Source organism: Stegodyphus dumicola, chromosome 1 (genome assembly GCF_044657685.1).
Source record: "Stegodyphus dumicola isolate Sdum_Otavi_A_Nest chromosome 1, ASM4465768v1".
NCBI classification, from domain to species: domain Eukaryota; kingdom Metazoa; phylum Arthropoda; class Arachnida; order Araneae; family Eresidae; genus Stegodyphus; species Stegodyphus dumicola.
This window is the reverse complement of record NC_140768.1, coordinates 280564093-280581977: the sequence shown is the minus strand read 5'-3', so window position 1 is coordinate 280581977 and position 17885 is coordinate 280564093. Positions and strand designations below refer to the sequence as shown.

The following is a 17885-nucleotide window of genomic DNA, read 5'->3' as shown; positions in this document are numbered from 1 at the left end:
GAATGTATTGTGAGCATATTTTCAACTAAAGAAAATGGAAATTTGGCTGTGGAAACGGGTACAAATTAAACCACCATCCTTCATTTTTTATCAACTGTTATTAACAGTAGAATGTAGAACATATTGTAAAAATACGGAAAAGATTTTTTTTTCACACAGTTTTAATACTTCTACAATTTTAATTTTAAATATACTGCAAGCTGTTGTATAATTACTCACGGAAAGATTTTGCTATAAAATAAGTTTATTTTTTCTTTCCCTTCCAAAGCTCATAGTTAAAAAGAAATGATGATGTTTGTAAATTTATAAAGAAAAGAATGGATGTTTTTATATCCTGGTAGGAAGCTTCAAACTGTGCAAGAAAACTACGGAAGGAAATTTTATGAAAAGAATTTTGCTTCTAAGAGAAGTTTATAAGACGTTATTCACAAATTTGAAGCATCGGCACAGTACCCGATGCCCATGCTGTAGCACATAGATGACATAATGCGATTACAAATGAGATCATAAACTTGTCTGTTCCTACTCTCAGTCACACAATATGCATTTTTGGAAAATGCTGCGAAAAATGACAGACTTCAGTGGCTGTTATAATACGTTGTGTTATCCAACATGGGAATGATTTCCGTCTGTTAGATATTGTATTCTGTTTTTCCACATTTTCAATAAATAATTGTTGAGAAAATAATTTGCAATGTGACTTTTTGACGCATCCTGCACATTTTTATTTCCACTAAAGCAAACCGGGCACTCTGATGTTCTTCACTTTTATGTTGTGTTTTAAATTTTTTAATATATTTCTTTAAAAATGGAAAGATAACTTATTTAAAATATCTTTTATTTTTCTTTACCGTAATGTTTTCGCGTAAGATTACCGCTGTTGTAAACAAAAGAAATGTTACAAATCGCAAATGGAACATTTTGTTAGCTTTTACCTTCGCTTTAAAGTGAACAACTGCTCACTAACTTTCCTTCAGAATCATAGGACTTCATGCCGTTATCACTTTATGTTACGTTTTCAAGGGTAAATATTAAAACTAAATTTATTCAATCGTAATATTAAAAAACACTGAATTTCTTTACCGTGGCTATGATTCAGCATGATAACTTTTCTCTTGCTTCTATCGTTATTTTAAGCTTTTATCTATCTTGCTTTTATCTTGTTCTTTTATATTTGTATACCCTTGTAAGATCTTTAATATTATTGGTTGAAATTTGTCGAAATCTTGTTAACTTAATTTTTAGATTATTTAAAATTTTTACCTGATCCTTGTATTTTGGCTACTGACATTTAAAAATAGCAGTATTAAGCGTAACTCTGCGCTGCCTTTAATGTTTTCAATAATTTAGATCCATACATATGTTCTAATGGAGGACGAGCTCTAGGACGATCACCCATGGTTTCAGAAGACCTTGACCTTCTATTCAGAAGGTCGTCTTACTCAAGTAATGCTCAGTACTCGTCTTTATTCGTCTTCTAAAAAATACGATCACTTTCAGAGACGGTCGTCTTACAGAAGCGGTCTTAAAGAGAGGATTCGCTGTATTTACATATATACTTATGATTTAAAATAATCTGTAGTCTTTTGAGATTTTTTTAATATTATGTCAGGCCTTGATTAGGGCATAACATCTACCGTATCTCGATATGTTAGATCATATTAAATTTCATAAAAACTGAAAAGTTTTGTTTTGTCCAAATCACATTAAAAAAAACACTTTTGATAATACTTTGTAAAAATAGCTTTCTAAATTTCAATTTAAGCATTTCGTTTTAATTTATATTCATTAAATGCAAGAAATGTCAAAATTTTTGCATGAAGAGAATAATACGGATTACCTTATTGCAAAATCCTGCAAAGTCCTGTGAATGAAGTTGGAAAAGCGCATACCGAAATTCTTAACACTTTATAATTTAAATTCTTAACTGGTCTTAACTGGAGCACATGGTCTCCGTGAATAAATGGAGAGATTTGTTAGGGGTCTTTGTTAAATATATATTAAATTAAATGGATTGAAAGTGCTTTTGTTTCATTTAATTATTTCAGATCAGCGGCAAAATTAATAATGTTCCATATGTGCACCATTAGCAGCACGTCGGACGTCACAGCAATATTTAATTTCAATCTATTACTCTGGTAAAAATGTCTGGTATCCTTTAAAGTAGTCTTTATTTACCAATTCTTTCAGTGTAAATTCAGCTTTGACAAAGTCCGAGAGGAATATTCGTAGGATAACATCAAAACTTCTTCTACCAGATTCTCTTGAAGGCCATGCTATCGGTTCATTTTCGGAGAATTCTTTATCTTGAAATCGACGATTCAACTAATCTCTAACAGGATTTGCATAGTGGGACAGTGTTACATCCTACTGAAAGAAGATCTAAACCTCGACATCTTCCGTTCACATTTGCATGATTTAAGAAGACAAAAATGATCTATAGTATGTCCAAGTACAAATTTAATTTGATATTAGTTTCGATAACGAAAAAATAAAGATCAAAATTCTTGCTACTCATTAGGTTGCATCCTACGCTGTCCTTAAGAGAAAATAGAAATTATTGTCGTGTCATACACGCGTTTTCAGAGCCCATGCAGCATACTATAGTTTATAATTTTAAAATAGGCATTTCAAGGCCGTTGCTATCCCTCCCGATTTGAGATTGTAACGCACATCATCATCACGGCATAGCACCTAATTTCTCCTCCTCATTTGAGTTTGTAGCGCAAATTATCTTTCGTGCCCACACTTTTCATAAAGCAAAATACATTAAAGGGAAATGAAGTGGGAGGAAAAATTAGGCCAGTCAAAACATCTGCTGCAGCTGCCGTTCTCATGGTTACGAGAGGCAAGTGTAGGGCATAAGATGACCTTGAAGTTCCTATTTTAAAGTAACAGAGTAAACCTTGCAGCTTTCATTTTTTGTCGTGTGCTTTAACTCTTCCAACAGCTGAATCTTACAGGGATATAGTCTCAATTTCTTACGCATGACGCCCTCGGCACTTGATATCCAATAACCTAACTGTTAATTACAGCGTGAAATGGGTTTCTCAGGACTCCTAGTACCAGATTCTTGGGTTCTTTCTCTGTTATCTTCTGATATATTCTTGTACACAATACAAACATATGCATGTAATCTTTTTGAGTAAGTGCATCAAATAAAAACATTTTGAATGCCTTCCGCTTGCGCTGCTAGCCAAAATTAAAAGATACTTGCAGACATAAAACTTAACTCTATCTATTAAAAACTGATTTAAAAAGAATTTATATAAAAAGTATTACTTAACATAAAATACTAGGTTTACCACTTGATTAATCTCAAAGTATTTTCAAATTTATGGTAATGTAAAAATGAGTGATGGACGATCTGCCTCGTTTAACAACGTTTCTTCCTCTAATATGGTGTATGGTCACTTCTTACAGAAATATAAACCTCACATCTTGATTTCACAGGATATATCAAAATGTCGATCAAATTTTATGGAATTACACTCCACTGTTCTACAAGTCCCATTTTGAAATTCTTTAGCATCCGAGAACGCATGTGGCATGCATGCAAGAACATCACGGACGTGTTGAAAACATCGTTCTGCAAAACAACGTGGATGGGGCGGGGAGAAGGAAAAAAGAAAGAGAAAAATTCTGAATTCTAAAAACACCGTGATATTAAATATCGTGCATCGTGGTTTATATGGAAAAAAAAGAAACCAAAATGTCGAAGGGCAGTACTGCGAGCCTTCTGTAAGACACCCAGTCACAATTTCAGATAATTTTGGTCTTCCGTGTAGGTGGTCATTTTAGAGAGAAAAGGCCTAATAAAAATGTTAATTTATTTCTTCAGAAATACTTGTCATCTTCAGATGTCAGCGTCTTAGGAAAATGGTTGCTAAGAAAGGGTTCATTGCATTTCAGTTAGAGAATGGCAATAAATATTTTCATCAGGTGGCAATAATTTCTCTTTTACCTAAGACCCTCAGGGGCTCACTTCCTGTGAGTACGGGTGTGGCAATCCCGAGGTACCCTAGCCCTTCAGAGGATCATCTGGTGAGACGGGTGCCAAGATCCTGGAGCCCCAGTGATCTATCATCGTTTCCATCTCCTCTCCTCTGAACTAAAACTTTTTTCCTTCTAATCTCCTCAAATTAGATCATCCTACCTCGTGTTTGGCGCATTATAATCATCTTTGGTTTTGCGCCAATAATCTAACTCACTCATTCTCTCTCTTTTACCTAAACAAGAAATATGCTAACTGGAAACAATAAACACTTCGAAAATGTTTCATTTGAAATGCTCTAAAGAACGTTGCTGTAATTCTTCATGTCGTTTGTTTCGCGTCAGACTTCATGCACGAAGATGCTCCTATATGTAAAATATCCTCCTTAAGTTGAGAAATTTAAATAAACCTTCACTGTAGTAAAACCTCCCCAGGCACTTATGCAAATTAAAATGTGTTCTGGCTCCATGCAAAACTTAACAGAAAAGAACGCTGTTTATGTTGATCATAAAACTATCTTCAAAGATCTATTATCAAAAATCCTTATAGTTTTAGATTTCTTAGGTTTTAGATAGTTTTAGATCAGTGTTTGTGTTGTTTCTGTAACTTATTTCACTTGCTTGACAGTTACATCAGAACAAGCCCACGAAATTCATAGTGGCAAGGAGCGCTAGATTGCGCCTGTCGTTGGGAAGAGCCTTGAGTGCCTTACAGGAGAGTATGTCTTTGCTCAGTTCCGCCTCCCAATTTTCATGGAAAACACTCCCAGAGAACGGCTCCGAAGGTCTTCCACCCCTCTCTTCCTACCATTGAGAAGACTTTCGGCTCGCTGCATATTTAGAGTGCCGCCATGCTGCACAGACACTATACATTTACAAACATCCATGCCTTCTCCGGAATTCGAACCTGGGCCGTCCGGCACGGCAGTTAGCGACGCTAACCACACCCCGGTTGGGCGGCTATTACAGCATTTGTTATAGGAATAATATGAACGTATATTTAGATATAAAGCTATATTGAATCTCTTAATAAAACAGTTTGTGTTATTCTCTGCTGCACTATAATTTGGATACGAGGAATTTTTTTTCTCTTTTTTCCGTTACATTTCTCATTCAAGGATTGCACAATATTCATGGAAGAAAACATTTAAATTTAATTTATTGATTACTTCTGTGAAATCATAAAGGATTACTTTAATTTCCCGTCAAAAGTAAAACATTTTATCTTACGATTTATTGCACAGAAAAATTAAAGAATTTATCTCCGATTGATAAATGATAATTACAAAATTTAGCTTAAAAACTCATAATAATAATAACAATAATAAATGTATAAAATCTGAAAGCTTTTAGATTTTATATAATTATTATATTTATTTTATTTATTATATTGTAGATTTTATATATTTATTTTATTTATTATATTTTATATATTTATTTTTATAAATGCAAATTAAAATTAAAATTTTTATTTTTACATTTTGTATGTTCCCTTTATTTATTAAAATCCTGTTCTTCGCACTTAAAATTCCATTCAACAGCACTATCACAAAATATTTAATAAGATCATATCTTTGGGATTTCCGATATACAATCTCGGGCGCTGAGATAAAAATGTTTTTTTCTGTGCAGTGTTGCTATTGCTCGCCTTAGAATCGAAGTTTTACAAAATTTGAAATAGATAATAAAGCAAATTCGAAATTCGGGCTTCCAAGTTTCCATGCTGGGTTGGAGGACTACGTTATTAAGAATTTGATGGCTCTAGGTACCATTGCTTTTTCACAATGAGAGAAACATTCATGCCTATATGCAGAATCTTCATTATTTAATTTCTTTAAATATAATAATGTCACTAATATTTGGTGGCAACAGTTTGAAAATTGAACAACGCAGAAAGTGAAACAACGCAAAATGCCGTTTTGTGACTAATAGCCCTTTTTGTCTAACGCCCCTTTAAGCTTAAACATGCGTATAAAAGCACGTATTCAAATTTAATCTGTATCTAAGTATCGGAAACAGAGGAGTGTAAGGTGCATATGAGATTAATTCTTTAATTTTGCTCAAGATCGAATGTTAAATCCTATTCGCAAGCCACGGGCTTTGCATAATTATCTGGTCTGAGCGAATACTGGGACAAGAGCTCGGAAAAAATAATGATAGGGTTTATTTTAAATGTAACTGATAGTAAAATTTAAGCATGATTGTTACAAAATAATTCACTGATTTCCAAGAAATAATAAAGCATAAAACTACAGACGGATTGGTTCAACAGCTCTATAATTACTGGAAACGATAGAAAGTATGATCAAAATATACAGAAAATGAGGCAGAGATACTAAGATAGATAGAACGTGAAGGATGACTCATTTCCGGTTACAGAAAATGACGCCGACGACAAGAGCAAGAAATAACAGCAAGCGGTACTTAATTTCTAAAATTAGAAGAATCAGAGTCCTGAAGAAGGTAGTCAAGAGGGGGGGGGGAACAATGAAAAATAAATTAAATAATAACAAATATTGCAAATAGAAATGAATATTCAAATAAAATTTTTATAAATTAAGTTACGAATGTTAAATATTAAATGAAAATAACGACAAGAAATTCAATGAAGTAATAAAAAACATGGTAAGTATGTAAATTAATAATAAATTAAATAAAAAATTAAATAAAATAATTAAACAAATTTGCTAAACTTTTGATAGTCTAAGGGGGGTAGCACATTTGTTTACATTCAGCGCACACTTTGATAGCAATTTAGTGGAATTTCGCATTAATTAAGAAATAGAGACAATTCCACAGAAGGAAACATTCATCGTTGGATGGATAGTAGCAGTTTGTATAATGTAGTGGCACTTCCACATAAAATCACATCTTGGTTATTTTTCGATATATTAAAACAGAGACTTTGATTATTAATTTGCTTTAAAAAATTTTAAGCTACTGGACTGCATAAATGTAGATTTTAACAAAATAATACCTTGAGGTTTTAGTTTTGTTTTACTGGATTATAGCAAATCACTCAAGGGCTAACTGCCTAGGAGAAGGGATTCTTCGTGGAGGACTTTTTGAAGAGAATTGGCTCGCATACACGTTACACATGTGGAAAACGACGAAGAGATTCGAACCTTAGACAGAACTACCAGTGTTCAGGGACCCGCTAGGCCGTTAGTAGGCTAATACAGTACTTTTCAAATGTCCCAAAAATATAACACATTTTAAAGCTCATTATCTTTACAACTAACTGTTTTATAAGCGTAAAATTGTATATATTTATTTCTATATACTTGATAGTGTATTAATACTTTTATTTTATATTCTACATATTAAAATATTTTAAATAATAAAACGAATTTTTTGTTATTCGTACAATATTATAATATGGTTTGCGCTTAGCATTCGGGATAAACAAATCACATCCCCCCACACACATAAAAATAATAAATTTAATAATTAATTATTAAATTATACGTGTTAAAATATTTGTTATTCGGCACATACATCAGGTTAGATTGTTTATATATGAAAAAGCACGCAGGTGTTCCTGAAGCAAGGAATGCCTTCGTAAAGGATTTTCTAAGGAAAACTAGCTCATATTCATTCGTTTCATTCAGAGGTGTTGCCATTCGGTCACTGGCGGAGTCCATGGCATCTGGCACATATATTGCTGTATGAAACATAACTTGATTTTTGATTGGGTATTAAAAACATCGCAAAAGTACATTTCATTCAGTTTATACTTATTTATGCAAAAATTCAAGATATGTGCTAAATTACTGTAAATTACTTTACTGAAATAATATAGTGAATGCACAGAAAATAAATATTTACACATGCTGAAAATGAAAAATATTAAATACATATGAATATCCTTTTAATAACTATGCATTTTCCTCTAATTAATTATGTAAATATCAGAATTGTTCGTGCTGAAAAACAATGCATTAAAAGGTGTTGGAGAGCAAAATGTACGAGATGCATACTTAAATAGCAAAGAGAAACTTTGAAAATATGCATTGTTAAATACAAGAGTCAGAAGAAATTTTGGATAATCTTTTTTATTTTTATGGTATTTTTTAAGTATTAAATGACTTATTTCTTTATACTGTATAATAATTCGATCTTAAAAAATATTGATAAACTTTCCCGCCCCATTCCCTTCTCGAAATCTTTATAGAAATTTAAGTACATGGAACTCAGCGGCAATATTTAACATATTGAACTGTTAAAATAAAAGGACTCGAATTTGATATAAACCATAGCTTAATTATAAAGCAACTACGATTTTTGATTTAAAAGCTACCTCAGCTGAAAATCATCTAGTATTTGCGTATACCCAAGTATATCAGAAAGCGGCTTTGTAAATAGAAATAATTAATGTGTGATTTGAATAATAATAAAAAGATTAAAAAAAACTGAAAGGTTTCAGATTTTAACGGTCATCCAAAAGAGTTTGCTAAGGTTTTTTACCCTCTCGGCTGAGCTTGCATTTTACCAGTCTGCTGTTGCAATCACTGATTCTAACACATTTCTTTTGTGTCTTTTTATCTTTATTATTAAGCATCATTTTCTTTGCCATTTTCGTCTCCAGCCGAATATGGGCATCTCGTAGCCAAAAATTTTGAACTATGAATTTACTTTATTTTCTATTTCATACTTTGTAAAGCATTTATGAGTTTTTGATTAAGAAAGTCAACGATTTCAAAGCTAGCGTTGGTAACACTGTACGGGGGAAAAAATATCCCCAGAGCGTGAGACTGAGCATCGAAAATTCTAAAGATATGCTCTTTTAAAATTATTTTGCGATATTGCAGTTAAATTGAATGTGCGAAGAACATGATACTTAAGAAATAAAGGCAAGACACAAAACGTTAAAAAACTTTCCGAATTTTTTTTTTACTTATTTATATTATTCTATTTTAAAGACATTTGGATATTGTTAAGCTTTGGAAATTATTACAAATACGTATTTCAGAGTGCTTTTTTTTTTACGAATTTATTTATTTATTTTACGAAGAGATTGCAATGGAAATGTTGCACTATGTTCGTAACTTGTTATAACTACCAAGCAAGCAATAAAAATTTAGAGCAAAAATAGGTATTAATTAAAACAACAGTACAATAAGAACTGAAGCTTATAGTTTTAGGTTTAGGTCCAATTTAAAAACAATAAATTATATTTTATTGATAGAAATACCGGAGTCGAAAAAGGCAAGTTATAAAAATAAAAGCAACCCTGTACCCTATACTACCGCATTAAAACACTTATAAGATTACCAGCACTTATCTTCTGCATCTTATGTACTAAAATATAGCATATAAAAGTGTTCACAAATATTAAATTTAATAATTGTTGCGTATATTGTTGCGACATATTGTTGCGTGCGTACGGGTTCGTGATAGATTGAATGGACAAGTCCGATAATATGTTAATAAATTTTATTCTTATCGAAAGAAATCTAACAGAACTCCGATTTTTCTCAGACATATTCGTACAAGTGTTCACAATATCACGCAGTATAATCGGTAGTTATATTTCAGACTATTAAGAACATTAATGCAATGGAAAGTGCATCTAAAGAGGAAGCTAATCTGATCTCACGCTGAAATCGCAACATTAGCAACTGACTGACTAAACAACTGACAGCAGATGCTCTCTCTCCGGCCTTGAATAGTTTTCAACCGGCCGCGAGATATTTCTAGTATTTTCTGCTTCTTGCAATTACTGGAAAGCAATACGAGGGTGGAATTGCGGTCACAGCTAACATAGTGGTCAATTACATTTATTCAATTTCAATATATTATGGTAATACAGGGCCGAACCAAAATGCAACATTTGGCGATTTCCGCCAAATTTTACGACAAAATAAGTCACCAAAGCCGTTGTCAGCTTGGCGATATCTCGCCAAATTACCGAGATACCCAGTTACTCAATGTTAAATGAACTTGTTCCTGTATTCTTACTTTTCCGGCATAGCTTTCTCTTAAAATTTGTCTCACGCTACATTACACAGAAAAAATACAACAGGTTTTTTATAATTCTACTAAAATTATCTATCTAAGTGCAAAATTCGTAACAATATAATGTAATACATACAAACTTTCATACTTTGCACATGTGACTTAAGTTTTTATTATTATTATTATTATTTTATTTATTTATTTATTTATTTATTTATTTATTATTATTTAATCCCGAAGTCTCATGTATAGTATAAAGTATAATTATTTCGCTATGGTTTTTTTTCTCTCTCTATATATATATGAACAACTATAGTGAAATATATAGTATGCTCTTTCTATATATATATACATATATCATATTTAATGCAATAAAAATAAATAAAACTGTGATCTTAATCTATTTTTTAATTCAGAAGATAGTTCATTTGATCTTGGTACCACTCTTTTAAATCTAAAATTATTTCAAAAAATGTTTCAAAACTTATCTAAATTAAGAAAATTAACAGAGTGATTGCAATATTATATAACTATTACATTTGTAGCAACATTTTGTAATAATTCTCTGTTGCATTGGTGCTTTGAAAATTTAACATTCCAGTAAGAAGCGCGCTGTTGATTTTGTAACATGCAAAACTTATTTACTGTCTACTTACAACACTAAAATTTAAATGAAATAACTAACATAATATAAACTTAATATAAACAAGAAATGTATTGAAACGAAATCCACTTTTGATTTTCGTCTTGTTTAAGATACACATATGTTTTCCTTCAGTTTAAAAGATATAATAAATATAGAATTGATTATATTCCGATTCGAAATGATTATTATTTACCTTCTCACTTTACAAATAAATTATCAAAGTGATTTGGTCTTACGGTATTGGTATACCTAATGGAAAGATGGTATTCACTTAATGCAAATATTCAGCAGCCCCTAGGCTATAAAAAAACCATATTGTGAGCATTTTAAATTTAGATGCAATTCAGCTTTTGTTTGGACTTGTAGTTGACAGCTGTAACTGAAAGGGAAATAAACATTAACTCGAATATAAATTTAAATTAATGATAGTAAGGTTAATATTTAAAAGAAAAATATGAGTCATCAAATTTTCATTCACAGTGCTCGAATAGTAGGATGAAAGAAGTTGGTCTGAGCTATATGATAGATGTAAATTCCAAAAAAAGATAACCTATATTTTTAAGATAACTTATTGAACCAGGGAAAAAAGGGAGAAGAAAGTTATAAAAAAATTGCTTTTTTTATATCTGGAATTTATAGCAAAAATATATTAGATTCTATCAAATCTAGAAGCTAAAACACCAGAAACAAAAATATAAACTAAAACACCAGAAACAAAAATGAAGATCATCATTAATGATAAGTTATAATGTTGCCAATGCTTGCAACATTTACCCTCTTCTGATAAATAAAATTCTTTAAACTAAAGTGGAGACAACAGTGCAGAAAATGTAAAACACAAAGGGAGATAAAATGTATGTTTTGAAACCAGTGCTCCCCAAACAAACAGGAAATCAAAGAATCATATGAAGTTTAGAGAACATTCCAAAATCTAAAGAAATATAATTATAAAGGAAATTAAGATAATGAATTAACTGAATAAAATTAAAGGAAATTAAGATAATAAATTAAAGAAATATAATTAAAGGAAATTAAGATAAATTAAAGAAATATAATTAAAGGAAATTAAGATAATAAATTAAAGAAATATAATTAAAGGAAATTAAGACAATAAATTAAAGAAATGTAATTAAAGGAAATTAAGATAATAAATTAAAGAAATATAATTAAAGGATTCTAAATTTTCTCGAATCCTAAAGATTCTTGAATCTTCATTTTTTTTGTACTTTTCATTTAAGGCTAATAAAAGGAACAGAGAAAAAAAGAATTTTACTTAGTATTAAAACTAATCTTTGGCAAGGCGCTTAACAAGGATCACAACATTAATCCTCTTTTGATGAATGAAATCCTTAAAATATCAAAATAGAGAAAAACGAAGAAAGTGTTAACTATGAACAGAGTTAAAAAGAATGGATTCAAAACGGTGTTGAAAAAACAAATGTGAAGGAGGAATCTGAGAAAATATAATTAGAGGTGGGACGAATCCAAAATTAACTCGAATTCGAATCTCTTGAATCCTTTATATGAAAATAAAAATTAAAAAAGTCAGAAAAGGAAAAAAAAAAAAAAAAATACTTGGTTTTAAAAAATATTCCATCTATCAAGTATCATGACATTTATCCTAAGTTTTCTCGAAACCGAATCTAAAAGATTGTCGAATCATAATTTTTTTACATGATTACATATTTAAAAAAAACTGAAAAGTTTCAGATTTTAACGGTTTCCTAAAAGGTTTTTTTAAGGTGTTTCATGGTCTTGCTGAGGTTCGCTGTCTACCAGTCTGCTCTTGCACACACTCTTTCTAACCCTTTTTTTTTCTTTTTAGCTTTATTATTAAGCCTCATTTCCTTCGCACTTACGCCACATACAGTTCAACAACAAAGTCATAAATGTTTTTAAAGCTGCATATGTTCAGAATTCCGGATGTGTTGCCATACGTTTTTATACTACTTTCAGCCTTTTCTCAGTTTATCATATCAATATTTAGTTTTCTTAATAAGTCGACTAACGAAAGAAATCTGTCTTATTATTATTATTAACGTTTTATGTACTAAGTTTATTCATTGAATGTCACGTTCTCCACATTTACGCCACATAAAATTCATTTCAACAACAAACTTACAAAATATTTTAAAACAGCATAGAGTACCCTATAGAGTGTTAGAGGTTGTCAAATATAATTTTACATTCGCTGTACTATTTTTAATTAGACATCTCGTGATTTTAATGCAAATTATGTAAATTAATCACATTAAAAAGCAGAAAAAGAATCTTCTTAAGAACTGTGCTTTTATAGCTCTTAGTCTATTACTCAACAATCTTCCAGATTAAATCTGAAATTATCTCAGGCTTTATTGAACGGCAACACGATAGCGCGTGGAAGATAAAAGTACTTAATTTCCGACGATAGCAATACTGTACTTTCATAGAGCTGAGTTTGTTAAAATTGATAGATAAATATCTTACATTTTTTCAAATGGCAACAGTCTTGTTGAACTTATTAAAAAAATTCAATTTTCGATAAATAACGAAATCTAGATTTTAATGCCGTTTCTCTCTATACTTAGATTTGGGAAAGTTTTATACTCGTTATGAAAATATAAAATTAGAAGAAGTTTGACTCCCGTACGATAAAATTTGACGGGGATATTTAATTTCAAAGTTTGCAATTTTTTTTCTCATTTTCAACTTGCCTTGAGGCAGCAGTTAATTAAGTTAGAATAATTCGAGGAAATATGTTTAAATGAAGTGCAGGAAAAAAAAAAAGTGGATTAATATATTTAAAATAATATATTTAAAATATAATTTAATAGGCTGTACAAGGAAGTCATGTGATGCCCTCTCCCCCCATTTTATATGAATGTACTTTCTTTTATTGTTGTTCAAGTTTTAAGTTCAAATTGTTTTTATTTGTATCTTCTTGTTAGATAATTTACGAGTACTGGTCGATATCATTTCTGTATATTTGATCTCTTCCTTATGTATGTCTAATGTATATGTATATTAGACAGGGTTTGGATAAAAGAGATAAATCCTTAACACAGTTAATCGCCCTTTGTTAATCGGGGGGGTGACTGTTACAGTTTTGTGCTATGAAATATGATTGACCAAATCAGATTTAAAATATGTTTTTTTCTGTCAAAATTAAACACTCGCGATATTTCATAGATGTGAAGAAAATGCCTTTGATAGATGCTTTTAAACATAAGAAAAAAGGTAATTTTCATGCATAAATTCATCAACTAATTAAAAACTGTATCAGGTTCAGTGTTTCTCCTTACTTTCTTGGGGAACATTCAAGAACCTGACTCGGAACAGGGAGCTTACTAAAGCTATGTTCAATAAATGTGGGAAGTAGACAAGATACACAGGAAGGGTATACGAAACCCTTTATTTTTCACTCTTTACAATGAATTCCGGGCTTCGGAATACAGAGACCAACCACTTATGGTCTGAACGTAAGAATATAAAAATATTAACTAAACTCTAACTTAACTTTGGAATAACAAACAAGGGTCTCCGAGAAGATTGGCCGTATATTAACAGGAAGCCGTATGTAGTACAGAGAACTGTTAACACTACAATACGTTTAAAATTATCAAAAGGATTAAACCTCTGGCCTGGAAGGCAACCAGCAACCGAGTAAAAACTGCTAAGGCACGCGGCCTGCTTCTACTAACTCCTTCCTCTTCGCTTGCTTGGCAAAAAGCCACAACTTAAGTACTTGGCGTTCGCCAGACAAATTTGCATAAATAAGTTAAAGCTTTTAATTCTGGCCAGAAGTAGAAAATAAGAAGTGATAGTAAAGATTTAAAATAAAATAAACGTTAGTAAAACTTAAGATCCTTACAACTGTTTGAAATATTTATATTTTTATGGTCCAATACTCCGTAACGTTCTTAACAACCAGACTGCTTGATGAAATACAATTACGATTCTAAACACATCTATCAATAGCCAGTCTGATTACATTAAGATGGACAATTGCAGTGCACTGATTGTTATTATTAAATTATCATAATATATTATCATTGATCACTGTACTACAGTATCATAATTTATTATTATTGATCACTGTATTATTACTTTCAGCTAACGGAAAGCTTAACATTTCCTTTTCTCATAATATACAACTCTTATTGCTTTATCAGATGCTATTATCATTCGCTCGTCCTGAACCAATCTACCAATTGTCAATCTGATTACATTACGTGGCGACCATTCATTAGTCAATTTACTGCTGATGAATTTAAAAAATAATAAAAATATGCTATACAACCATAACTTTTGTCACATACAAGAGTATTTCAAGACGAAAGCTATAACTGTGTACATTACTCTGCAAATTGACTCAATGGATAATAAACAGTACTGAACTTTTAATTTCTCACTGCACAGGAATTCTGATTCTCGCCTTTCAGCTGTGTTTCTCGGTTAAACTATTTCGAAAGGAACAAGGTTTTTATAGCTATTTCAATACCTCGATATTTGTCAAAGGGGAAAAGCACAAATTTCGATTTCCATATAGTCCTCTTCCCCCAGCTTAAAATCACGAATTTCTTTTAAAACATAAAATGCATTCTATTTATTTGTATAATAATAATATTAATAATTCAAAAAAGAAAGAGGGAAAAACATGAAAGCTTTCAGATTTTATATTATTCTCAAAGAGGAGTCGTTTTTTTTTTCATTTACACATACATACACGTTTACAGAGCATTTGGGCTAACTCCCTTTTGGTCTGAAAATATTTAAAAACAGCATATCTTTAGAATTTCGGATAGACAGTCTCGAGCTCTGGAGATAAAAATATTTTATTCCGTACAGTGTGTCGTCACTGCTCTCTGTGAAATCTTTGAGTTTTTTAATCAAAGATTTGTTAAAGTTTAAAACATAAGAAATAGACAATAAAACAAATTCGAAATTCAAGATTGGGCTTCCAGGTTTCCACATTCGGGTTGAGGACTATGTTACCTAGAACCAGGGAAAAAGCCACATAATGCAGGGCTCTAATATTTGGTGGCAACAATTCGAAAAGTGATTCAGACTTTTATAGTGACCTAACGCAAAATGCCAAAGCGAAATTAATAGCTATTCTGGGCAGTTTCCCCAGAAGGGTTTAAATAAAATTTTCATGCATTTAACCAAATACGTCCAACCAAATAAATTAAAAGGATCACAATTTCATTTTCTAAGTCATTCGACTTTAAATTTAATAGCATTTGTGGCTGAAACGATAACAGATAAATTAAGATGATCACAAGTTCCGCCAAATAAATCAAGATAATTACGATTTCTAGCAAATAAATTAAAGTAATCACAAGTTAATTTTCTTGGTCATTGGATCTCATGGAAGAGGCCGTAATATGTAAATTACTTATATTACATTTTTAATCAGTAACAAAATAATAGTAATTTAACATTAACAATTTGAAAGCTGCTAGTTTTTTTAACAAGATAATTTCTAATCAATTTCATTTTTAGGATTAAAATTATCTGACTGTCTTTCCTTTTTATGAAAAGAAGTTACATTCAGCCTATAATTATTCCTAATGAAATGGAACAGTCCGTTTCGGTTAAATGTAAAATAACGAGTAAAATAACATAGAATTTGTACCCTACTTTACCGAAATTTAATTTTAAATCTTTACAAAATTTAATTTAGTCTAAAATTTTTAACGCTATAAATCATTTTTTTTAATAAATTGCACAGCTAAGAAAAGCGTAATATATACTTATTAATAATAATAAATAGTATTCGAGAAGAGAAATATAAAATAACTTATTTATTGTGGACTAAATGCGGAAAATTAAGTAAATGTTTTTGAGATGGCATTTGCGCAATCGAAAACGATGATCGCCTGTCAAGAATAAAAAAAGTTTCAAGAAATGAAGTATTTGCTATTCAGAATAAAACTACTTAAAAAAAATTAATATTTTTCAGATCAGTTTTCTACTTATAACATAGTTTTATAGATAAGCGTCAACTTATGAATTAGAGCAAATAACAAACTGTAGAAAAAAAGGCCAATTGCATTCGTAGAAAGATTTTATTAAAGCAGAACTTAATTTTCATTAGCAAATTTTGATTTGGTATATTAACAGTTCATGAAGAAGTTTGTGAAGAATAATGCTGCTAAAAATAAAATTACTTGTAAAAATTCAGGCCAGTTTCTCTGTTTATAAGGTAGTTTTAAAGACAAACACCAATTTACGAACTAGCACAGGCCAATTAACAAAGAGCAAGATTAAAGCAGAATTTAACTTCCGTTGATAAACTTTAACTCAGCATGTTAGCAGTTCACAAAGAAGAAAATTCATTTTTTAAAATTTGTTGACTAACTCCGAGCTGAATGCCAAACACATTTTAAAACATATATTTCAATTAAGCAAATTTTTTATTTCCTTTAAAATTTGTGCCCAAATTTCAGAAAAGTTTCTAAACTAAGCATTGTAAAAATGGCATTCACTTAAGTTCTGAGAACTTTCCCTATTCGTCCTGTAAACAGCTATGCACTACGTCCGAGTAAGTTATTAAAATGTTATGTCTCCTTGATTTTAAACAAACTAATTTTTTAATAAAATTTGTAGCTGTTTTGAACTTTGTACAAAGTTTATAGGAAGGTTAGTTGGAACACTTTATTGCTTGCGAGGTCAAGGCAGGTTTGCATTAATTTTTTTTCAAGCATACTTGAAGCGATCTAAAGTGCTCTCAACTAGTTGCTATTCAACTCGCCGAACAAGAATATAAAAACAAAACGAAACAGTTATGTAGAAACAACAAAGAAAACAATTGAATACAAAGAGGAACTTACCTCTTCTCCCAATTATTTCATTTTCCCATTAAAGGGAAAAAGAGAAGTGGGTAAAAAACAAACAAACAAGGGAATTTATTCCTCTTTAGCGCGGCGGCAATTCGCCGAAACGATCACGCTCCGAACACCTCCGGCGGCGACCCTTTGAACTCTCGGAACTATCGTCTGCGTGATGCTCGCCACCTAATTTACGGCTAATACCTAATCTTTCTGCCGTTTACGAGGGGTGGAAGGTGTCAATGGATCGATGCTTGTAACGCCGTCCCCCATTTTTGCCCAGCAGGGCGCGCTTTTGGCGGGCTAATTGCCCGGAAGCGCGCCACCGTAGCCCGCCCCGCCTACTAAAGCGCCAAAACGCCATTTCGAACGCCACCTCTCGGGTGACGCCCACTGCCGCCGCACGCCGGCTCTCTACCCCTCGCTCATCCCTACTATTTACACACCAAGGAACGCGCCGGTGAGCGCTCTCATTG

At 31.4% G+C, this 17885-nt stretch overlaps 1 protein-coding gene across 1 annotated transcript in view; it reads right to left on the bottom strand.

Moving 5' to 3' along the window:
• LOC118194273 (uncharacterized) overlaps positions 1 to 17638 on the bottom strand; it is a 72195-nt gene extending 54557 nt beyond the window's left edge. The window contains exon 1 of the mRNA XM_085811970.1: positions 17413 to 17638. The gene's annotated coding sequence lies outside the window, so the exon portion shown is untranslated. The remainder of the gene's footprint in view (positions 1 to 17412) is intronic.
• Positions 17639 to 17885: the final 247 nt, after the last annotated feature.